Genomic DNA, 25,888 nt, shown 5'->3' on the forward strand with positions numbered 1-25,888 from the left:
CATCCCCCAAAAAGTTAAAAAAGAATGTTAACTTTAGTTATAGTTGTGTCATTCACAATGGTGACAGTAAAATCATTTGATGAATATTTTGCACACACAACTAAATTTCAGCCATCTAGTAACATATACTTCAGAAGCATCATCCAAGATTAAACTCATAGCAATGATAAGTTTCAGCCATGTTAGTCTGTATCAGCAAAAAGAACGAGGAGTACTTGTTTGTTATAGAGACTAAAATTTATTTGGGCTTTAATAAGCTTTATTTTTTTTTAAATGGGCACAAATCAGACATCAAGAATTATAACATTCAAAAACCAATCGGAGAACACTTCAACCTCTGTGGTCACTTAATTACAGACCTAAATACTCCAAAAAAACCCCTTCAAAAACGGACTCGAATGAGAAACTGCAGAATTGGAATTAATTTGCAAACTGGACACCATTATATTAGGCTTGAATAAAAAGACTGGGAGTGGATGGGTCATTACACAAAGTAAAAGCTATTTCCCCATGCTAATTTTTCCCCTGCTGTTACTCACACTTTCTTGTCAACTGTTGGAAATGGGCCATCCTGATTATCACTACAAAAGATTTTTTTCTACTGCTGATAATAGCCCACCTTAATTGATTAGTCTTGTTATAGTTGGTATGGCAACACCCATTTTTTCATGTTCTGTGTATATCTATCTTCCTACTGTATTTTCTACTGCATGCATCCGATGAAGTGGGTTTTAACCCATGAAAGCTTATGCACCAATTAAATTTGTTAGTCTCTAAGGTGCCACAAGTACTCCTTATTCTTTTAGCAATGATAAGCTAGAACACGAATGTGTTACAGATTGAGAGTCCAATTCTGCAAGATACTAATTGCCTTCAAAGAGGCGCTAAGCACTCTTCACTCCCATTGATTTCAGTGGGAGTTAGGGGTACCCTGGGCCAGATCCACAAAAGAATTCCAATCCAATGGAAGTTCGGAGCCTATATACCTTTGTGTATCTGGATCTCAGTTCCTTATAGGATTGAGCCATTTACCTGTCCTTTATTAATTAGTCTCTCAAATCTTTCTAAGGTTTCAGAGTAGCAGCCGTGTTAGTCTGTATTCGCAAAAAGAAAAGGAGTACCGGTGGCACCTTAGAGACTAACAAATTTATTAGAGCATACGCTTTCGTGAGCTACAGCTCACTTCATCGGATGCATCATTTCACATAAAGTAACTGAAAAATATTAAAGACATGTTAGGAATTTTGCCACTTATTGCATTTTATTCTGATACTATAATGGTGAAATTAGATCCGGAAACTAGAATCCGATGAAGTGAGCTGTAGCTCACGAAAGCTTATGCTCTAATAAATTTGTTAGTATCTAAAGTGCCACAAGTACTGCTTTTCTTTTTGGTGAAATTAGAGTTTCTATGAATTCTCCCATGGCCTTGGGATCATGTACTTCCATGGGTATTCCCAGTATTTTATGCATCACTGCATATGGAGTTCAAGACATTTACAATGGTCAAGATGCTGAGATAGGAATTTTAAACAAGTTGTTATAGCTGATAAACATTATACATTGAAAGCAAACAGACTTCTTGCACCTGGGCAGGAAGGTCCTTAGAATGGCATGAGAATAAAAGGTTTCAGAGTAGCCGCCGTGTTAGTCTGTATTCGCAAAAAGAAAAGGAGTACTTGTGGCACCTTAGAGACTAACAAATTTATTAGAGCATAAGCTTTCGTGAGCTACAGCTCACTTAATGCATCCGATGAAGTGAGCTGTAGCTCACGAAAGCTTATGCTCTAATAAATTTGTTAGTCTCTAAGGTGCCACAAGTACTCCTTTTCTTTATGAGAATAAAACTCCTTGAAGCTAATCTTAACAGCAGACATTGCAAGATAAATTTTGACGAGCCATATGCTAAAAGTGATGGATTTTAAAATATTGATACTATGCAATTACCTCTTTTAACTCTTAAAATATAAACAGTCAACCCCAATAAAAATACATTACTCAAAAAGTAGTGAAAATATGTAATGAATGAAGCATATCTATTTCTTAAGTGATAGTATATTTCTGTAGAAAGTATGAGGAAAGTGCATTTATGCATGAATATTGCATTTAGTGTAAAATGTTTATTTGCATGGCTTTTTTCCCCCATTTACCTCAATGAACATCAGTTTATTCTTTTGTGACAGGCAAGTGCTTTTTTCCTGGTATTAAAAGGAGAATTTGATAAGCTTTCAGCTGTTCAGAAGTACAACATTGTTACAGATTAGAGTATTTGTTCTTCTGAGATAAGAATCACTTGTACAACAAAGGAAATACTTTCAATCCCTTTACAGACGTTTCTCATTCCCACAATGTTTTACAATAGGTGAAAGGTTACTTTTCATCAATGCTTTTAATCAATTTTCCTGTCCACTTTTCTAGACATGAAAGATGCTGTACATGTAGATAAGAAGAAACTATATAAGAGAGGATAACTTCTATAAGCAAATACCTAATTAAGTAATTTGACTTAAATTATCATTGAATAAAAGCATCTGATTTTACTACGTGGTCTAAAAGGTAAAATTAAGTTAAAAGACATGACTGCTCTCTTTCAAACACACACCCACACACCAAAGATAACTATGAGCTTCCTCTAACAACAGGTTGTTTCATAATCACTAGCCTTTCTTTTGATGCCTGCAAAGATGTAGGATTCAAAAAGAATTCAAGACAATTATCTGCCAGCATATCATCTCACTCCAGTAATATTTTATCTCTTCTCTTTGCTTAGCTTTCTCTTTGATTTAAAGTAGATATTAGGTACCAGAAACTGCATACAATGTGCTTGTTTGGATTTTAAAAGCTGCTGTTTTATCTGCCTTTTGCTTCAGTACTAGCAATGTAATTTAACTAAAACCACAAGTATTTTAGCCTAATACTCACAGTGGAAGATCATATGACCATTACAGGTCCATCCACTACCGCATCTGTAGCCTGTGTTATTTTGCTTCCTCTAAGTGCTTATCTGTCTTAGTCATCTATATCTTACACATTTTTCAATGTGTTTACAGTTGCCTCTTCTAGTGATGTTTGTTAGACATATTAATTATGCTCTGAGTTAACAACTGCTTCCTAAATCAACTTGAATGCCTGGGCTTTTCTTAACCAATCACTTTTTACTAAAATGCTTCTCAAATCCCAACACATTTTTCAATCACTTAGAGTTGTTTTAGTTTAATCTTTGTATAAACTAAAATATTTTTATAATAGCTTTTTAAAAGTTGTTATAAAATGAATATCCTCCGATTAGTAAATGCACTAACATACAGTATGCAAACTGCCTAATAGTAACTATTCAAGGAGCTGACTAAACAATCCCAAAGCTGTGATAAGATATACATAACTCTTAATAAATATCTATTTATATGGATACTTACTGTACAAATAAGACATTTATAGGTCATTACAAGCTTTATAGGTGGTAGAATAACTCTTTATAGTTTAAAGTTATAATCATCTAAATAGTTATTTCTACTGCCTGCTTGTTGCAGGAGACTAAAATATTTGTTTTTGTGAATTATATTTCATATCTTAACTGTGCAATCTGCTGTGAAGGAACAATGTTGGTTTTTTTAAAATCCAAGATCCAAAAAGTCATCATTGGGCAATGCTTTGCATTTAGAACTCTGAATCTAGAATTGAGAACAACCTATTTTTCACCTGCACATTTCAAAATTGTTAAAGTGACAGGTAAGTGCGTCTTTTTATAATTTTAAATTGTATTAGTATACCCTTAGAAAGCTGAAAACAAAATCTCTCTCTTTCTCTTAGTCTTTTCCCACTTTGTCTCAGTGTGGCTTTTTATACTGATTGTTCTGTTCTCTTTTCATAGTTCATAAGGCCAGACATAGAGCTGGTTGGAAATTTCCTAACAAAACAAAATTTTCTTGGAAAATGCTAGTTCATTAAACCCAAAATGTCTCATGAAAGCAAATCAAGTTCAATGAATTTTAGTGAATCACAGGAAGGTTTCAGTCAGAAATCTGCCTGGTTCCCTGCCAGCCCACGTGGCGTGCTGCTTGAGAGCCCCACCATTCATACTGCACTGGAGCCAGGGTCTTCCAGGTTTCCAGGATCCATATTTCCAGGTAGCCTCACCATGCCAGGGCTTTCTGGCTCCCTGCAGTGCGTCCAGGTGCCTTGAGGTCCCAAAAGCTTAGGGAGAATTGGCTCTAGCCAGAACTGGGTTCTCGGAATGTAGGCTCCTTGTTCTGCAGCACAGAGCTTGGAACCCCTTTCTGCCACAGAATTGGGAGCCTGGAAGTCCTGCCATACAGACTGCCCCCGGGTCTGGGAGCCCAGGGCTTCAAGACTTCTGGGCGAGTTGCCTCCCCAGGCTACCTGACTCTCCAGTCTGACCTCCTGTATAAAAACAGGCTAGTTTTTTTAAAAAAAATTTTTTTTAATTAATTAATTAAATTAATTCAAGTTTGAACTAGAGTATGTCTTTCTGAAAAAACCCAATCACAATTTAAAATTTTCCAGTGATGACCCTTGTTTTCTTGGTGTCTCCATCATAACCTTCTAAAACAGATTTATTCAAATATTGAAGCCTCCTTTTCTAGGCAAAAGTAGTGATGGGAAAACCTTAAAAGGTTCGAAAATTCAGTTCATGTGACCTTTTTTCTCCTGTCCAGCTTAGCAAAGACCACTTCCTCTTACCAGAGTATTTCTAGGACCCTGTTTTTCAGTACTGCAGCTCTCTCCTGCCTGTGTTGTAAGGACCAACTCTGCAGTAAGGGCTCACTTCCATCGTTGAGGGCCCTAAAAATATCACACTTCTGGTACACTGTCACTTCCGATGAAGTGAGCTGTAGCTCACGAAAGCTTATGCTCTAATAAATTTGTTAGTCTCTAAGGTGCCACAAGTACTCCTTTTCTTTTTGATGCAGTCTGTAGCATATCTGCCTCCAGAGAACACAACAGAAAAATTTAAATCAAGGCACTAGGGCTCAGCATAGATTTACTTGGATCCGGCAGCATACTTTTAAACCTTCTGCCTAACACAACCGTAAGAAACAATGTTAGTAAAGTGGGGGGCATCATAGAGAGGGAGTAAATTTGGGGTTCATGAATGCAAATCTTAAAAAACATTTAGGTTTTTGTTTTATTCAAGTCAGTTCCCATAAAAGGTGCAAGAAGATGTTCTTTAAATATGTTATGAGCAAGAGAAAGATGAAGGAAAGTGTAGGTTCTCTATTTAACATGGAAGGAAAGCTAATTATAGATTACATCAAGAAGGTGGAGACATTTAATGCCTATTTTGCTTGCCTTCGCAAAAAAAGGTTAATGGTGACCAGATACTCAACACAATTAATATTAACAAGAAGGGGGAAGGAACACAAGCCAAAATAGGAAAAGAACAGGTTAAAGAATATTTAGATGTTTCAAATCATAGAATCATAGAATCATAGAATATCAGGGTTGGAAGGGACCCCAGAAGGTCATCTAGTCCAACCCCCTGCTCAAAGCAGGACCAAGTCCCAGTTAAATCATCCCAGCCAGGGCTTTGTCGAGCCTGACCTTAAAAACCTCTAAGGAAGGAGATTCTACCACCTCCCTAGGTAACGCATTCCAGTGTTTCACCACCCTCTTAGTGAAAAAGTTTTTCCTAATATCCAATCTAAACCTCCCCCATTGCAACTTGAGACCATTACTCCTCGTTCTGTCATCTGCTACCATTGAGAACAGTCTAGAGCCATCCTCTTTGAAACCCCCTTTCAGGTAGTTGAAAGCAGCTATCAAATCCCCCCTCATTCTTCTCTTCTGCAGACTAAACAATCCCAGCTCCCTCAGCCTCTCCTCGTAAGTCATGTGCTCTAGACCCCTAATCATTTTTGTTGCCCTTCGCTGTACTCTTTCCAATTTATCCACATCCTTCTTGTAGTGTGGGGCCCAAAACTGGACACAGTACTCCAGATGAGGCCTCACCAGTGTCGAATAGAGGGGAACGATCACGTCCCTCGATCTGCTCGCTATGCCCCTACTTATACATCCCAAAATGCCATTGGCCTTCTTGGCAACAAGGGCACACTGCTGACTCATATCCAGCTTCTCGTCCACTGTCACCCCTAGGTCCTTTTCCGCAGAACTGCTGCCGAGCCATTCGGTCCCTAGTCTGTAGCGGTGCATTGGATTCTTCCATCCTAAGTGCAGGACCCTGCACTTATCCTTATTGAACCTCATTAGATTTCTTTTGGCCCAATCTTCCAATTTGTCTAGGTCCTTCTGTATCCTATCCCTCCCCTCCAGAGTATCTACCACTCCTCCCAGTTTAGTATCATCCGCAAATTTGCTGAGAGTGCAATCCACACCATCCTCCAGATCATTTATGAAGATATTGAACAAAACGGGCCCCAGGACCGACCCCTGGGGCACTCCACTTGACACCGGCTGCCAACTAGACATGGAGCCATTGATCACTACCCGTTGAGCCCGACAATCTAGCCAGCTTTCTACCCACCTTATAGTGCATTCATCCAGCCCATACTTCCTTAACTTGCTGACAAGAATGCTGTGGGAGACCGTGTCAAAAGCTTTGCTAAAGTCAAGAAACAATACATCCACTGCTTTCCCTTCATCCACAGAACCAGTAATCTCATCATAAAAGGCGATTAGATTAGTCAGGCATGACCTTCCCTTGGTGAATCCATGCTGACTGTTCCTGATCACTTTCCTCTCCTCTAAGTGCTTCAGGATTGATTCTTTGAGGACCTGCTCCATGATTTTTCCAGGGACTGAGGTGAGGCTGACCGGCCTGTAGTTCCCAGGATCCTCCTTCTTCCCTTTTTTAAAGATGGGCACTACATTAGCCTTTTTCCAGTCATCCGGGACTTCCCCCGTTCGCCACGAGTTTTCAAAGATAATGGCCAAGGGCTCTGCAATCACAGCCGCCAATTCCCTCAGCACTCTCGGATGCAATTCGTCCGGCCCCATGGACTTGTGCACGTCCAGCTTTTCTAAATAGTCCCTAACCACCTCTATCTCTACAGAGGGCTGGCCATCTCTTCCCCATTTTGTGATGCCCAGCACAGCAGTCTGGGAGCTGACCTTGTTAGTGAAAACAGAGGCAAAAAAAGCATTGAGTACATTAGCTTTTTCCACATCCTCTGTCACTAGCTTGCCTCCCTCATTCAGTAAGGGGCCCACACTTTCCTTGGCTTTCTTCTTGTTGCCAACATACCTGAAGAAACCCTTCTTGTTACTCTTGACATCTCTTGCTAGCTGCTGGGTGTGATGAAATTCATCCTAGGGTACTTGAGGAGCTAGCTGAAGCAATCTCAAAAATGTTAGTAATTATCTTTGAGAACTCATGGAAAATGGGTGAGGTCCATGAGGACTAGAGAAGAGCAAACAAACATAGTACCTATCTTTAAAAGGGGAACAAAGATGACCCAGGAAATTATAGACCAATCAGCCTAACTTTGATCCCTGGAAAGATACTGGAACAAACTGTTAAACACGCAATTTTTAAACACTTAGGGGATAATATGGTTATAAGGAATAGCATGGATTTGTCAAGAGCAAATTTTGCCAAACCAACCTAATTTCTTTCTTTGACAGGGTTCCTGGCCTAATGAATGATGGGGGAAGCAGTAGTTGTGATATCCTTGATTTTAGTAAAGATTTTCACACAATCCCACATGACATTCTCATAAGCAAACTAGAGAAATGCAGTCTAGATTAAGTTACTATAAGGTGGATACACAACTGGTTGAAAGACCACACTCAAAGAGTAGTTATGAATAGTTTTCTGTCAAACTGGGAGTGTCTCTCTAGTGGGGTCCTGCAGGTGTCAGTCCTGAGTCTGTTACTATTCAATATTTTCATTAATGACTTGGGTAATGAAGAGTATGCTTATAAAATATGCAGATGACACCAAGCGGAGAGGGCTTTCAAGAACTTTGGAGGAGAACAGGATTCGAATTCAAAAGGACCGTGACAAATTGGAGAATGTGTTTAAATTCAACAAGATGAAATTCAATAAAGACAGTGCAAAGTACTCCACTGGGGCGGGGAGGGAGGGAAGAATAAAATGTACAACTAAAAAATGGGGAATAACTGGCTATGCAGTAGTCCTTCTGGAAAAGCATCTGATGAATATGAGTCAACGATGTGGTGCATTTGTGGAAAAGGCTAATATTCTGAGGTGTATTAACAGGAGTATCCAGGTAAGACACAGGAGGTAATTGTGCCTATACACAAATGCAAGAAGCCTGGGAAACAAGCAGGGAGAACTGGAAGTCCTGGCACAGTCAAGGAATTATGATGTGATTGGAATAACAGAGACTTGGTGGGATAACTCACATGACTGGAGTACTGTCATGGATGGATATAAACTGTTCAGGAAGGACAGGCAGGGCAGAAAAGGTGGGGAAGTTGTATTGTATGTAAGGGAGCAGTATGACTGCTCAGAGCTCAGGGATGAAACTGCAGAAAAACCTGAGAGTCTCTGGATTAAGTTTAGAAGTATAAGCAACAAGGGTGATGTCGTGGTGGGAGTCTGCTATAGACCACTGGACCAGGGGGATGAGGTGGACGAGGCTTTCTTCCGGCAACTCACAGAGGTTACTAGATCGCAGGCCCTGGTTCTCATGGAAGTCTTCAATCACCCTGATATCTGCTGGGAGAGCAATACAGCGGTGCACAAACAATCCAGGACGTTTTTAGAAAGTGCTGGGGACAATTTCCTGGTGCAAGTGCTGGAGGAACCAACTAGGGGAAGAGCTCTTCTTGACCTGCTGCTCACAAACTGGGAAGAATTAGTAGGGGAAGCAGAAGTGGATGGGAACCTGGGAGGCAATGACCATGAGATGGTTGAGTTCAGGTTCCTGACACAGGGAAGAAAGGAGAGCAGCAGAATACGGACCCTGGACTTCAGAAAAGTAGACTGACTCCCTCAGGGAACTGATGGGCAGGATCCCCTGGGAGAATAACATGAGGGGGAAAGGAGTCCAGGAGAGCTGGCTGTATTTTAAAGAATCCTTATTGAGGTTACAGGGACAAACCATCCCGATGTATAGAAACAATAGTAAATATGGCAGGCGACCAGCTTGGCTTAACAGTGAATCCTTGCTGATCTTAAACACAAAAAAGAAGCTTACAAGACGTGTAAGATTGGAGAAATGACAGGGGAGGAGTATAAAAATATTGCTCAGGCATGCAGGAGTGAAATCAGGAAGGCCAAATCACACTTGGAGTTGCAGCTAGCTAGAGATGTTAAGAGTAACAAGAAGAATTTCTTCAGGTATCTTAGCAACAAGAAGAAAATCAAGGAAAGTGTGGGCCCCTTTCTGAATGAGGGAGGCAACCTAATGACAGAGGATGTGGAAAAAGCTAATGTACTTAATGATTTTTTTTTTGCCTCTGTCTTCACGAACAAGGTCAGCTCCCAGACTACTACGCTGGGCAGCATAGAATATGGAGGAGGTGACCAGCCCTCTGTGGAGAAAGAAGTGGTTCGGGACTATTTAGAAAAGCTGAACGAGCACAAGTCCGTGCGGCCGGATGCGCTGCATTCGAGAGTGCTAAATGGGTTGGCAGATGTGATTGCAGAGCCATTGGCCATGATCTTTGAAAACTCATGGCGATCGGGGGAGGTCCCAGACAACTGGAAAAGGCTATTGTAGTGCCCATCTTTCAAAAAGGGAAGGAGGAGGATCCTGGGAACTACAGGCCAGTCAGCCTCACCTCAGTCCTTGGAAAAATCATGGAGCAGGTCCTCAAGGAATCAATTCTGAAGCACTTAGAGGAGAAGAAAGTGATCAGGAACAGTCAGCATGGATTCATCAAGGGCAAGTCATGCCTGACTAATCTAATTGCCTTCTATGACGAGATAACTGGCTCTGTGGATGAGGGGAAAGCAGTAGACATGTTGTTCCTTGACTTTAGCAAAGCTTTGGACACGGTCTCCCACAGTATTCTTGCCAGCAAGTTAAAGAAGTATGGGCTGGATGAATGGACTATAAGGTGGATAGAAAGTTGGCTAGATTGTCGGGCTCAACGGGTAGTTATCAATGGCTCCATGTCTAGTTGGCAGCTGGTATCAAACGGAGTGCCCCAAGGGTTGCTCCTGGGGCTGGTTTTGTTCAATATCTTCATTAATGCTCTGAAGGATGCCGTGGATTGCACCCTCAGCAAGTTTGCAGATGACACTAAACTGGGAAGAGAGGTAGATATGCTGGAGGGTAGGGATAGGATACAGAGGGACCTAGACAAATTAGAGGACTGGGCCAAAAGAAATCTGATGAGGTTCAACAAGGACAAGTGCAGAGTCCTGCACTTAGGACGGAAGAATCCCATGCACCGCTACAGACTAGGGACCGAATGGCTAGGCAGCAGTTCTGCAGAAAAGGACCTAGGGGTTACAGTGGACGAGAAGCTGGATATGAGTCAACAGTGTATCCTTGTTGCCAAGAAGGCCAATGGCATTTTGGGCTGTATAAGTAGGGGCATTCCCATCAGATCGAGGGACATGATCATTCCCCTCTATTCGACATTGGTGAGGCCTCATCTGGAGTACTGTGTCCAGTTTTGGGCCTACAAGAAGGATGTGGAAAAATTGGAAAGAGTCCAGCGGAGGGCAACAAAAATGATTAGGGGACTGGAACACATGACTTATGAGGAGAGACTGAGGGAACTGGGATTGCTTAATCTGCGGATGAGAAGAATGAGGGGGGATTTGATAGCTGCTTTCAACTACCTGAAAGGGGGTTCCAAAGAGGATGGATCTAGACTGTTTTCAGTGGTAGCAGATGACAGGACAAGGAGTAATGATCTCAAGTCGCAGTGGGGGAAGTTTAGGTTGGATATTAGGAAAAACTTTTTCACTAGGAGGATGGTGAAACACTGGAATGCATTACCTAGGGAGGTGGTGGAATCTCCTTCCTTAGAAGTTTTTAAGGTCAGGCTTGACAAAGCCCTGGCTGGGATGATTTAGTTGGGGATTGGTCCTGCTTTGAGCAGGGGGTTGGACTAGATAAGCTCCTGAGGTCCCTTTCAACCCTGATTCTATGATTGTCCTACTCTACTTGGCACTGGGGAGGCCTCAGCTGGAGTACTGTGTCCAATTCTTGGCATCACACTTTAGGAAAGATGTGGACAAACTGTAGGGAATCCAGAGGAGGACAACAAAAAATGATAAAAGGCTTAGAAAACCTGACGTATGAGGAAAGGTTAAAAAAATGGCAAGTTTAGTCTTGAGAAGAGAAGACTGATGGGGGAGCTGATAACAGTCTTCATATATATTAAGGCAGACTTGGGCAAACTATGGCCCATGGGCCACATCCGGCTCGTGGGACCATCATGCCCAGCTCTTGAGCTCCAGGCCAGGAAGGCTAGCCCCCAGCCCCTCCCCTGCTGTCCCCTCTCCCCGCAGCCTCAGCTCGCCATGCCCCAGCACTCTAGGTGGCGGGGCTGTGAGCTCCTGCCGGGCAGTGCAGCTGCGAGAGCCGCCAGCCTGCCCTGGTGCTCTAGACTGCGCGGCGGCATGGCAGGCTCCAGCCGGGTGGCATGGCTGCCAGTCCTGGTGCTCTGAGCAGCATGGTAAGGGGGCGAGGAGGGGGAGGGTTGGATAAGAGGCAGGGGGTTCTGAGGGCAGTCAGGGGACTGGGAGCAGGGGGTGGTTGGATAGGCACGGGAGTCCTGGGAGGCCTGTCAGGGGCAGGGATGTGGATAAGGGTCAGGGCAATCAGGAGACAGGGAGCGGGGGGGGTTGGATAGGAGGTGGGATCCCAGGGGGGCTGTTGGGGCAGGGGGTCCTGGGAGGGGGTGATCAGGGGAGAAAGAGCAGGAGTGGTTGGATGGGTCAGGAGTTCTGAGGGGGGCAGTCAGAAGGCGGGAAGTGGGATGGGGTGGGGGCCAGGCTGTTTGGGAAGGCACAGCCTTCCCTAACCGGCCCTCCATACAGTTTTGGAATCCTGATGTGGCCGTCAGGCTAAAAAGTTTGCCCACCCTGTATTAAGGGCTGTTATAAAGAGGACTGATCAATTCTTGTCCTACCTTCAGTGGACATGGAGAACAACTAATAGGCTTAATATGCAGGAAGGGAGATTTAGGCTGGATATTAGGAAAAACTTTCTGACTAAAAGGGTGGTAAAGTTCTGAAATATCTGAGTCAATCTTCACCCTAACCTTGTTTCCTTTCTTACTGTCAAGGTTCCTTCCCCACTCTGAACTCTAGGGTACAGATGTGGGGACCTGCATGAAAAAACCCCTAAGCTTATTTTTACCAGCTTAGGTTAAAACTTCACCAAGGTACAAACTATTTTATCTTTTGCCCTTGGACTTTATTGCTACCACCACCAAGCATCTAATATATAACAGGAAAGAGCCCGCTTGGAAACGTCTTTCCCCACAAAACCTCCCAAACCCTACACCCCCTTTCCTGGGGAAGGCTTGATAAAAATCCTCACCAATTTGCATAGGTGAACACAGACCCAAACCCTTGGCTCTTAAGAACAATGAAAAAGCAATCGGGTTCTTAAAAGAAGAATTTTAATTGAAGAAAAAGTAAAACTATCACCTCTGTAAAATCAGGATGGTAAATACCTTACAGGGTAATCAGAATCAAAACATAGAGAATCCCTCTAGGCAAAACCTTAAGTTACAAAAAGACACAAAAACAGGAATATACATTCCATTCAGCACAGCTTATTTTATCAGCCATTTAAACAAAACAGAATCTAACGCATATCTAACTAGATTACTTACTAAATTCTAAGACTCCATTCCTTTTCTGTTCCTGGCAAAAAAAACACACAGACAGAGAGACCCTTTGTTTCTCCCCCTCTCCAGCTTTGAAAGTATCTTGTCTCCTCATTGGTCATTTTGGTCAGGTGCCAGCGAGGTTATCCTAGCTTCTTAATCCTTTACAGGTGAAAGGGTTTTCCCTCTGGCCAGGAGGGATTTTAAAGGTGTTTACCCTTCCCTTTATATTTATGACACCTACATCTCCCTTTTACACTAGTTTCCAGAACATCGCCTCTGCAACATTGACTGACTTTCTGCTGAAATCCTTATGCATATATTATTCACTTCCTGTCTCATCTATTTTAATCCCATCTTTATTTAATTCATTCTTATTGGCCTAGCCCACCACCCTCATATTCCCTCCTCATTTTAATCCAATCCCTTACCTGGCAGACACACATGCACCACAGAACATTACACTAAAGGGCACTACATTTCCAAGGCTATCATGCTTCTCCCCTCCTCCCCTCCCTCCACCCCACAAGCAGTCCATTCAACATGTGAAGTGTTAGTGAAGGCTGAACTCTACTCAGACTTTACCAGGCATAGCCCCGTACTCAGACTTGGTGCAAATATGGGCTGCTCCCTTGAAATTAATGAATTTGCACCATTTTACATGAGATCTGAATTGGTCCCAAGAATCTTTTGCCTGTGACATCAGTCCCACTGACATGAGAAGTAGGGTTGCCAACTTTCTAGTGGATGAAAACCAGACCCCTCCGAGGCCATGCCCTCCCACCCCACCTCTTCATCCCAAGGCCCCGCCCCTGCTCTGCATCTTCCCCAGGCCCTGCCCCCCACCCACTCCTCTTCCCCCCTCCCCATCACTCACTGCTTTCCCCCACCCCACTTGTCACTGGATTGTCTCCACCTCTTCCTGCTCCCCCACCCCCCAGCAGGACTCCATCTGCTCCAGGGCTGGCACGGAAGCTGTGCCTGCCTGCAGGTAGGAGGTGGCGGCCCCGGCTAAGCAGGGGTTGGTGCGGGTTAATGACCCGGTGCCTCCCTCTTCCCCACGGTGACCAGACATTGCCAGGTTCCCTTTTCAACTGAACTTTCCGGTCAAAAACTAGATACTTGGCAACCTTAGTGAGAATTAGAGTCTTTCTGAAGTCCATTACTGTACCTGGTCTCTCTTCTGATAACAACAGTTCTAAAATTCTTGCACTTTTCCTAATCTTTATCTGGGAAAAATGAGATAAAGCCAAATTATATTTTAATATGTATATATTTGGAGTCAGCCAAAAACAATGGGACATATTAATTCCTAGTGTAACTCCATCAAAGTAAAGGATTATATAGTTTGAGAAATAAGTTATGAAGGTACCATGGGATTTTCTTTGCTTACACTCAAGTCAAAATCCAAAATTCCCATGTTATGCACCTTTAAAATTACAAATCTATTAGATCATTTGATACTTGCATAAAACCCATCACTACAATATCTAAAACACTTCACTTTTCCATGATGATCTCCCAATGATATATGCACTGATTGCATACCAAATTTCTTCCTGTTTATTCGACAGTATCATTTCATTTAAGGTTCAATCCTGTGCACATGGCAAATTCACATTCAATTCATTGGGAACAAGATAGGGCCTTTTTATTGTAAGCTATCTGGGGTAGGGATCGTAAGTTACTGTGCATCTGAAGAATTGGAGGTTTTTACCCATGAAAGCTTATGCCCAAATAAATCTGTTAGTCTTTAAAATGCCACCGGACTCCTCATTGTTTTTGTGGATACAGACTAACACGGCTACCCCTCTGATAATTTACTATGTATTTCCAGACAGCACGGAGCATACAGATAAAGCTAAGTGTAGAAAACAAAGATTCAAGCTATAGTCTTATCATTCTTAACAAATCACTCATTTACTCATAAAAAGCCTAATCAAATATTTACAGTGGAAGGCTGTCCTTCACTGTGCTTACTAAGGTAAAAGGAACTACTGGACTGCTAAATATTTTTTAAAGGCTTGCATAACCTGAAGTTGAGCAACGTTGCACAGAGGAAGACAGCTGAGGATTGCTGAAATTGGAGTTTTTAGAAGTTAAAAAGGAACAGAGCAAAGAACAGTTCATGGGAACATAGCACAGACAGGGAATTATTCATTAGTGAATCAGGAAGTGAAATATAATAAACTGTATCATTTCTATTTATAAATCAGAAGACCTCTATCACACACAAAGCAGCAAAGATGTACGCACTATAATGCTCACAATTCATTCAACACCCAATAAAATAAATGATTTTCATTTCAAAGACTGACTTAGATTTCCAACTATGTCTTGTATGTAAGGGACACTACCAAGAAGCCATGCACACATTGGGGACACTAATTATTAAGAGAGCTTTGCATCTAAAATTACAGTTCTTCTTTGGGACAGGGACTCTCTCCCCGCTACCATGCAACTGGGTGGTGTGATTGCAGCATTTGTAGGCATACCTGAGCTATCTTTGATCTAGCTAGATCAAAACTAGCTTGAGTAACAATAGCAGTGAAGTGGCTCCACATGCTAGCCCATCCACCCAGGACCCTCAGTATGTATACAAGTGATCTCTGCCCATGCTGCCACAGCTTCACTGCTATTGCTACTTGAACTAGTTTTGATCAAAGCAAGCTTGGGTATTTCTACAAGTTCTGCACTCACACCTCTTGACTGCAGTTTACTCATACATGTACTTTATGTTTATATAGTACCAAGCAAAATCGGATCCCGATCTTGGTTAGGACACTAAGGCACTACCATAATAGAAATCAATAACAACAAGACCATCTCTACGTGGAAGTAACTCTTACAAGGACCTAAAGAAAACTCCTTCCCAGGCAAAACTCCTTTGGCTTTCCATAAATCCCTCTCACCTTTTGTCTAGACTCATTAGAAACTTGGCCTGATATCATTCCTTACCCAGGCAAAACATAAACACAGAGTATTAAATAGGACCTATAATCATGTCATTACTTCAATTTGAAAGATGGAAAGATTATTTTGAAATGAAATAAGAGTAGCTTTAATTAAAGGGAAGGACAACTGAATTTATATGAACCATAAATTCAGCTTTTCCTTGTTTCTTTTAATTAAATATTAAAATAACATCTCTCCGCAGAGAGGTTGCCATTTTGTTAACGTTATAGAAATTCGTAAAGAATTACATAATGGATTTTATGAATTATGGACTTAAAGAATTAGGTACATGTTCCAGCTTTATGTAGTCATTTCTGGCACCAATATTAAACTTATGTTTTATGATAAGCTAACATCTGTTTTCTGATGTGATAACACTTTATTTTATTGCAGTTCTTTGCCTGAACTGCATTCTCCAGGATTTTGAATCAATATCACCAATGAATTAATCAATTTCACCAGTCCCTAGGCAATTACACCTTTTTTTACTTTTTTCCTTTGTATTTAATGTTCTTGAAGAAGGAAGGAAGGAAGTCATAACAGAATTAACAACTTTAGCCAAATCTTCAAAAGGGATCAGATAAAATGGACCACTGGTAAAAACAAAATTGTATCATCATACTAACGACATTTAGGAAGGATCCCAAAGCACTTTACAGATTTAAAGTGCCATACAAACTATATTTTACACACATGGAATCACTTTGCCCACCATTAAAATGCATCCAACATTGAAGTGAAATAAAGCTGTATTTAGTGGCACACAGTAACATTACACAACTGCTTAGTTTGAAAACTCCATTGCCAACTGAAATTGAAGAGTAAATTCCTGGCACTGGATTATCCAGATTGGAATCTAGTTGTATCAGTGGGTTAAAGTTTAGAGACAAATTGCAAATACCTTACTCCTATTGGTGAACACCTAAACATACAAGAAGTCACAATGAGATTTTTATGCATATAAATGCTCATCAATGAGAGTAAGGGGTTCACAAGATGGTCATGAATTATTTTTTTTAAATGGTTTAAACAAATCATTGTGAGAAATTGGCAACAGAAATCACAATTTATGGGCCTTAAGGCACTGTGGTATTCTGTAGAACTTGAGAGAACCTCATGAAATACCAGTAGCAATAAACTATTCTTCTATATCAGTGGTTCTCAATCTTTCCAGACCATGTACCCCTTTCAGGAGTCTGATTTGTCTTGCATACCCCAAGTTTCACCGCACTTAAAAACTTCTTGCTTAAAAAAATCAGACATAAAAACACAAATGTGTCACAGCACACTATTACTGAAAAATTGCTTACTTTCCCATTCTGTCTGTATGAAATTTTAGTTTGTACTGACTTCATTAGTGCACTTTATGTAGCCTGTTGTAAAACTAAGCATATATCTAACTGAGTGATGTACCCCCTAGAAGACCTCTGCGTACCCCCCCATGGATACACATACTACTGGTTTCAGAGTAGCAGCCATGTTAGTCTGTATTCACAAAAAGAAAAGGAGTACTTGTGGCACCTTAGAGACTAACAAATTTATTTGAGCATAAGCTTTCATGAGCTACAGCTCACTTCAATGCATCCGATGAAAATGCATCCAATGAAGTGAGCTGTAGCTCACGAAAGTTTATGCTCAAATAAATTTGTTAGTTTCTAAGGTGCCACAAATACTCCTGGTTGAAGAACCACTGCTCTATAGGAACATGGATGGAAAGAGCTACTTGCAGTTTCCATGGTAACTTAAGCACTTCATGCTTAAAGTGAACTTGAGCTGCTTCCCTTTCACATAGTCTGTTCTGTATTCTGTCCGAATTACAGCGCTGAAACCCCTACCCCATCCCACCAGGCATGCATGCATGCACACTCCCATGCACCCACACCCTCCCAGTGCAGGATGTAGTTTAACTTTGTGCATCTAGAATATTTATATCAAGGCAAAATGCCTAATTTATAAAGATGCAAAACATTGGTATATATTCCAACAAATACAAAGCTTTTGGTCTGGATTTATTTGAAACTTGGCCTCATTGTTACAAGAAGAATGGATGGAAGGGAGGATTAAGCAAGAAGTTTCTTCACTCATTTTACTCACCCCTCCTATGTAGACAAAGCTAGTAGAACCTGTGGCCTAGTCAATGCTCAGGGGAGCATCATCAGATTGCACCTTAAGTGATGATTAAAATGAACCCTCTCCTCCCTTCATGAGTGTGTATGTAAATTTGTATCTGTGGGTCCCAAAATTTTCAATCTAACCAAATATGGCACCTGCACGTGTCTCAGGGAATGGTTTCTTTGACTATTCATCAGGGTGAATCCTTAATGGACACTATCGCAAATCCACCATCTGTTCTTACTTCAGTGTACTACATCTCTGACAGTTCCGTTATCCACCCTGTCTTTCCTAGGGTAATTTCTGTTTTCTTGGAATGAACTTGCTTGCTGCAAGGAGTGCTCAACAGCTATCTGAAAATGGATATGGGGCTCATGAAGCATCATCAAGCTACATCATGACATACCAGTGATGACATGAAGGAGGAAAACTCCTTGAAGAACGTCCATGATGGACTCTTTAATGGTGGACTTAATGAAAGAGACGCTGGGGTCAAGAATGGTTTCAGAGAAGCAGCCGTGTTAGTCTGTAGTCGCAAAAAAGAAAAGGAGTACTTGTGGCACCTGAGAAACTAACAAATTTATTTGAGCATAAGCTTTCATGAGCTACAGCTCACTTCATCGGATGCATTCCTCCAGTTTTGAAAGCTCATTCTTAATCTTTCCCTGTTTGCTGTAGAGGATGTTGATCAGGTGGTTCTGCAGTTTCTTTGAGAGCGTGTAACACAAGCTGTCGGCACAGTCTGTGTGGTATGTAGATTGTAATGGATTTTTTACCTTCAGCCCTTTTGGTATGATGTCCATCTGTTTGCATTTGGAGAGGAAGATGATGTCTGTCTGTTTCTGTATCAGTTTTTTCATGAAGTTGATAGCTGTAGCTCACGAAAGCTTATGCTCAAATAAATTTGTTAGTCTCAAAGGTGCCACACGTACTCCTTTTCTTTTTGGGGTCAAGAAGGTTTTCTGCGGGCTTATTTCTATTTTGTCAAACCTGTATTTATAAATATGTAAAGTACTTAGAGCTGAAAGTGATATTCATATTAATAGATCTAGCAAATGAAAAATTCTCAAACTCTTTCAGCCACTTCAATAAGCAAAAACAATCACACCTGAAAAAAAAATCAACATATAATTCTATTATAGACAAGGGGAAGGAGCTTTCATTTTCTAGTGGACCTCTTTATATGGCTTCTCAATTCAGCTATATTGACGTCAATGGCATGCTCAACACTTCTGAAGCTCAGGACATTGTATTTATGTGCCCAATATGGATTTAGGACCCTACAAGAGACACTCAGGTTTGAACATTTTGTCCTAAATTATCTACTTTGAACTAAACTAACACCATTATTTTAGATTGCAGTTCCTCTTGGAACTCTGTTTTGATTTTGCAGATCAAAATTGTTTTAGGAGGAAATTGGAAAAGTCCTTAAAAATACGACGGTGCTGAATCTAGTGCCCGCAATTTCACAAACACAGAGAAAAAATCTCATGCCATTTCCATCTTGTTACTGATAATGTAAAAACATAGAGTATTGATTAACTGTGCCAGCTTTCAAGTTCGAGGCACCTGAACTCACCCCCACTGATGTCAATGGCAAAGCCCCCCTTGAATTCTATTGGAGGAAGATTGAGCTCCATGTTATGACTTTTTGGGGGAGTTAATTTATAAACTAATTTTTTTGCACAACTTTAAACTGTGTTTATAATAATCCCTTGAAAGCATGAAACAGTAGCCTGCTTAGGTTGATAACTTGTTTATCTCAGCTAAGTAAACTGTAGCAATCTTTTGGAAGTTGTCTCAGCCACCAGTTTAGTACAAATGTAGCCAAATGAGACAAAGGACTACATGAATTGGAAGATGTAGACAAAATATTAAAACAAAAGCTCTGAAATTCTTTAAGAGTTGGGATTTAAGAATGAATGGGCACACTGCCTGCATATCTCCCACCCATACCCAGCTCCACCCCCTCTAGCAAAGCATTGCCAGGCAGGTGGATGTGAGATGTGCTGGGGGTAGGCAGACAGCAATCCTCCCACACCATCTCCACTGCACAAGAGCCTTCCATGGTTGTGGTGAAGGAAGAAAGAGGCAGCTGGTTTTACTCCTAACTCTCACAGCCATCCTCAGGGGAGTAAGTATTATTGCACCCTTTCCAGCCAGGCAAATAGAGTCATAAAAGGGTGAAGTATATGTTCACATATGGAGTCACTAGCAGAGCTAGAAATAAAATCCAAGAGCGGTGACTCAGTCCCAGGTTCCAATCTCTAGTCATAGTACCTCTAGTATTTTATGGTGATTAATGTTTGCAAAACTATGTTAAGTGCCAAGTTTTATTATTACATAGCCAAAAAGGTGGGTTAAGAGGACAGCAAATTGCTGGTGCCTCAAGTCTAGCAGGATAGCACAAAACTTAGTTTTTGCAAAAGACTTAAAATACACACATGAAGTTTTGCTAGATTAAAATAAAGGATTCTGAAATATAGTTCTGAATTACATGGAACTCTCTCCAGCCAGATTCAGGATGCAATTTAATGGTCACACATGTGTTTCTTTCCTGCATTGGAAGATGCTAAATCTTTTCCCATTTGCGGAAACTGGAGCACTCGTATGTCAGATGGATTTTATATGAATCAGCCTTAATATTCCACTGTTATGATTTTGAATGTGACTGGCCATTTCTTGTTTTCAGTCTTTGAATATTTTTATTTCCATTTTCATAAAGCTATGATGATTGGTTTCAATGTAATTGTAATAGTTTGTACTGATTCTGATTCTTTTTCATGCTCAAGGGCCTATTCCTGCAATCACTTACTACCATCAATAGTCCCACTGACTTAGGCCCAGTCCTGCAATTCATTACAACTGGGCAGAATTACCTACGGACATGGAGCGCCCTTGACTGTGATGGGGCTTGATGTGGGAGTTGCAGTCTGCCTACCCACAACAAATGCAGGAGCCTGGCCTTAAGTAGTAAAGTAGGCTTGGTAGTGTTTGCAGGCTTAATCCTCAAGTTTGCATTGCAAGGGTATATAAAGAGAGTGAGTTTTATAGCAGTATCACAAAAATTAGAATTAGGGTTGCTGCTGGGAAGGAAATGTAGAAGGAAGAACAGATTAGATACATAACAAGACAGAGGGAGAGAAACAGATAAAGGAAGATGGAGAAGGTGGAGAAACAATAGGCAGAAACAGTGATGGCCTAAAGGGGAGCAGAATTTCTTACCGAGTGTGACAATAAAGTACCGAGCAAATCATAAATAAAAGTTTAGTTACTACGTAAAGGCAGGTTTCAGAGTAGCAGCCGTGTTAGTCTGTAGCCGCAAAAAGAAAAGGAGTACTTGTGGCACCTTAGAGACTAACAAATTTATTTGAGCATAAGCTTTTGCGAGCTACAGCTCACTTCATCAGATGCAGTATTTGTTTTCTGTACAAACTTCATATTGGCCTCACTGAGAGATCCAATATGGAGTAGAGAGTAGGAAATATGACAACTGGAGGAATCTGTCTACATACAATTCATTAATTCTAATTTTATGAAATTGCTCTGTCATTAACTGCCTCAGTATGTAGTCAGTTATAAGCTAATAAGGTCCCTTAACACGTCACCCACCCTATCTGGAAGAAGATACAGAACAAACAAAAGAAGACATTAACCTTAACAATTAGGCACTGCCCAAACAATGGATATGCTAAGAAGGGTGCCTGAGCTGGAAAACTAGTTTAATCAAGTTTATCTGCTGAAAGTGGGGAGTGGAGAGTGAAAAATACCAAACAGGGGAACAAAAGGGAGAGATTTCAGAGTAGCAGCCGTGTTAGTCTGTATTCGCAAAAAGAAAAGGAGTACCCGTGGCACCTTAGAGACTAACAAATTTATTAGAGCATAAGCTTTCGTGAGCTACAGCTCACTTCATCTGATGCATTTGGTGGAAAAAGCAGAGGAGAGATTTATACACACACACACACACACACACACACACACACACACACACAGAGAACATGAAACAATGGGTTTATCATATACACTGTAAGGAGAGTGATCACTTAAGATAAGCCATCACCAGCAGCAGGGGGGGGAAAGGAGGAAAACCTTTCATGGTGACAAGCAAGGTAGGCTAATTCCAGCAGTTAACAAGAATATCAGAGGAACAGTGGGGGGTGGGGTGGGAGGGAGAAATACCATGGGGAAATAGTTTTACTTTGTGTAATGACTCATCCATTCCCAGTCTCTATTCAAGCCTAAGTTAATTGTATCCAGTTTGCCAATTAATTCCAATTCAGCAGTCTCTCGTTGGAGTCTGTTTTTGAAGCTTTTTTGTTGAAGGATAGCCACTCTTAGGTCTGTGATCGAGTGACCAGAGAGATTGAAGTGTTCTCCAACTGGTTTTTGAATGTTATAATTCTTGACGTCTGATTTGTGTCCATTCATTCTTTTACGCAGAGACTGTCCAGTTTGGCCAATGTACATGGCAGAGGGGCATTGCTGGCACATGATGGCATATATCACATTGGTAGATGCGCAGGTGAACGAGCCTCTGATAGTGTGGCTGATGTGATTAGGCCCTATGATGGTATCCCCTGAATAGATATGTGGACAGAGTTGGCAACAGGCTTTGATTTTTATGGCTGACTTAGAACAACGCTTCCTCAGCTCTCGTCCCCTAATGCCCCTACTCTATTTGCGCTACATTGATGACATCTTCATCATCTGGACCCATGGAAAAGAAGCTCTTGAGGAATTCCACCATGATTTCAACAATTTCCATCCCACCATCAACCTCAGCCTGGACCAGTCCACACAAGAGATCCACTTCCTGGACACTACGGTGCTAATAAGCGATGGTCACATAACCACCACCCTATATCGGAAACCTACTGACCGCTATTCCTACCTACATGCCTCTAGCTTTCATCCAGATCATACCACTCGATCCATTGTCTACAGCCAAGCGCTACGATATAACCGCATTTGCTCCAACCCCTCAGACAGAGACAAACACCTACAAGATCTCTATCATGCATTCCTACAACTACAATACCCACCTGCTGAAGTGAAGAAACAGATTGACAGAGCCAGAAGAGTACCCAGAAGTCACCTACTACAGGACAGGCCCAACAAAGAAAACAACAGAAAGCCACTAGCCATCACCTTCAGCCCCCAACTAAAACCTCTCCAACGCATCATCAAGGATCTACAACCTATCCTGAAGGACGAGCCATCACTCTCACAGATCTTGGGAGACAGACCAGTCCTTGCTTACAGACAGCCCCCCAATCTGAAGCAAATACTCACCAGCAACCACACACCACACAACAGAACCACTAACCCAGGAACCTATCCTTGCAAGAAAGCCCGTTGCCAACTCTGTCCACATATCTATTCAGGGGATACCATCATAGGGCCTAATCACATCAGCCACACTATCAGAGGCTCGTTCACCTGCGCATCTACCAATGTGATATATGCCATTTGTTAGTCTCTAAGGTGCCACGGGTACTCCTTTTCTAAAAGGGAGAGAGGTGACAATGCTGGTTTAAAAAGACAACTCCGGGAGGCTTTGAGCAGGGAAGAACAACAAAAGGGGCATGCTTTTGTTGCAGAGGGGTCGTTTTTGATTGCAGGACCAAGGAAGAAAAAAGCTGGCTGCCTGGGGCGTGGGAGGGAGGAGGAGTGTGGAGAGAGACACACACTCCATGATTTCGCAAAAAGAAAAGGAGTACTTGTGGCACCTTAGAGACTAACAAATTTATTAGAGCATAAGCTTTCGTGAGCTACAGCTCACTTCATCGGATGCATCAAAGCTTATGCTCAAATAAATTTGTTAGTCTCTAAGGTGCCACAAGTACTCCTTTTCCTTTTGTGAATACAGACTAACACGGCTGCTACTCTGAAACTCCATGATTTGTTTCATGATTTGGAGGAGATGCCATGTGCAGGAAAAGTGATCCTGGACACCCTAGAGCAGTGCTACTCAAAGTGATGGTCCGCAGACCAGTGCCAGTCCACGAGCCAGCAACTGCCAGTCTGCGCGCACATTGGGGAAAAAAAATTGCTGGTCCCCCACATCAGATAGCTTGAGAAGCACTGCCCTAGAGGACTCTGACCAAAGAACATGCAAGAGTAGTAAGGAAACTGAAACAAGAAAAGGCATGTTTTACTGTTTTGTCTAGATCTGTATATCTCTCGGGCTATCATTCGTAAAGAGTAATTGTCACATACTACAGTATATGGAGGGGAAAAGACTATATTTCTATATTATCTTCTGCAGAACCATATTGTTCCAGCATTTGTCTAATACAAAAGTCTTTAACATATGAAGCATGGTCAAAAGTCTATTGATCAAACAGGTCTACATGGGTGTGCCTGTACCAAACAATGAATAAGATCTAAAAAGCAATAAAAGTACACAATGAAAACCCCACACATCAGAACATATGAACAATAGGGTTGCTGTGCCAATATGTACATTTGCTGAAGGCCCTGAATTGCTTTCCACTAAACAAACAATAAAGAAGATGGAAAACACATTTTCAAGATATAATCAGTCCCCTTTATATGTATTCAAGTCTAAATTGTAAATAAACGGATGTGAATAATGTAAATAAAAATTACAGAAAATGCCAAGCTTGGAGTGCAAATGTACCATGCACACTAATTCCTAGTACGTACTGTAGCATGGGTTCAGCTCAATATTTCACATAATGTCTATACTGTACGGTGTTCTTCAGAAGAACTAAAAAAATCCAATTGTTATTGTTACTGAGACAATAGGCTCAATCAAAAGAACGTATAAAAGAAAAATAGAACTTGAAGATGTAACTGAGCAAAGTAGGTGAGAGGTTTTTTTAGTATATCACCCACAGCTTAGACAGGAAGAGCAGTTGACCTTACATTATGTCCAGTGATGAGCTGCCAAAATCTGAACAACCGGTTCCTTCACTCGCTCCGGGTCTTCAGCGGCACTGAGGAACCCGCCGCCAAAGTGCTGCCGAAGACCCGGAGCGAGTGAAGGACCCGCCGCCAAAGTGCCACCGAAACCCAGAGTGCCGCCGGGTGAGTAAAAAGTGATTCTCAAGGGGAGCCTCCCCAGACGGGAGCTGAGGTGGGCCGGACAGGACGATCCTGCGGGACAGAGTTTGCCCAACCCTTTAACAACCAGTTCTAAACCGGCTTCTAAATTTAACAATTGGTTCGCACAAACCAGTGCGAACCGGCTCCAGCTCACCACTGATTATGTGCACCAAAGGCCTCGGGGGCAGGAGGACACGTTGCTTAGATTGGGAGTTATCATTGTACCTGGAACAGTGTACGATGAGGTACTCAGTGCTGTACAAGGAATACATTATAGTTACCCCAGGTGCTTGCAGTCTAAATAAGACAGACAATACAGTCCTAATGTATAGGATACATAGGTTGAAGGTCTTCATTTCAAATAGTGCTGTTCTCCTCCTCCTCCCCTGAACACTGAATTTGGCTGTACTCTCATAACAACATCTCTCCCCGCCAAGTGCTTCTGTCAAAATGTCATCTCTATCCTCCAGGGTAGAGGATATTTCCCACTGTAATGTATCTAGCATCCTGATTCCTATGAGTAGTTCTTTAGGCCTGGACATTAAATAGAGGTTCATTATGAATATCAGACCAAGCAGCTCTCATATCTATCATACAAACACCACACAAAACTGATTCTGCCTCTATATTTATGCTAGGATAGTAATCTTAAGGAAAGATGCTGAGGATTGTTGAGACAGACTCCCCACAGGAAATTGCAGCTTTAGACATCAAATTTAACGGAAGCATATTTGAATGAGGCTAAAAAGATCACTGCATTTCCCATCCTTCTCTGAAGGACAACTTAACTAAGAGTGTTCAATGCCATCATTGGAATTTTGTTGATAGAAGTTAAAACATTTTTGAAATAGTTAATAGGTTACTACATCGTGTATGGGTACTGACAGTTGCATCAGTGGGGCTGATCTAAAATCTTGTATGTTGTTAAAAATAATTTATAGAGTTCACTGGGCCATGGCCTGCTTCTGATCTTATCTTGTCTGAAAGGTGTTTGCCAGCTATATCC

General features: G+C 41.6%; 1 protein-coding gene across 6 annotated transcripts in view; it reads right to left on the reverse strand.

Moving 5' to 3' along the window:
• Positions 1 to 25,888, reverse strand: part of LYN (LYN proto-oncogene, Src family tyrosine kinase) — a 92,929-nt gene that overhangs the window by 61,899 nt on the left and 5,142 nt on the right. The window contains exon 1 of one of the 6 annotated variants that reach the window (XM_043507852.1): positions 2,663 to 2,844. The exons of 4 other annotated variants lie outside the window; for them this stretch is intronic. The gene's annotated coding sequence lies outside the window, so the exon portion shown is untranslated. Of the gene's footprint in view, positions 1 to 2,662; positions 2,845 to 25,888 lie in introns of those variants that run through there. One more of the 6 variants, XM_043507853.1, reaches the window with a different exon arrangement.

The sequence above is a fragment of the Dermochelys coriacea genome, chromosome 2, assembly GCF_009764565.3.
Source record: "Dermochelys coriacea isolate rDerCor1 chromosome 2, rDerCor1.pri.v4, whole genome shotgun sequence".
Classification (NCBI taxonomy): domain Eukaryota; kingdom Metazoa; phylum Chordata; order Testudines; family Dermochelyidae; genus Dermochelys; species Dermochelys coriacea.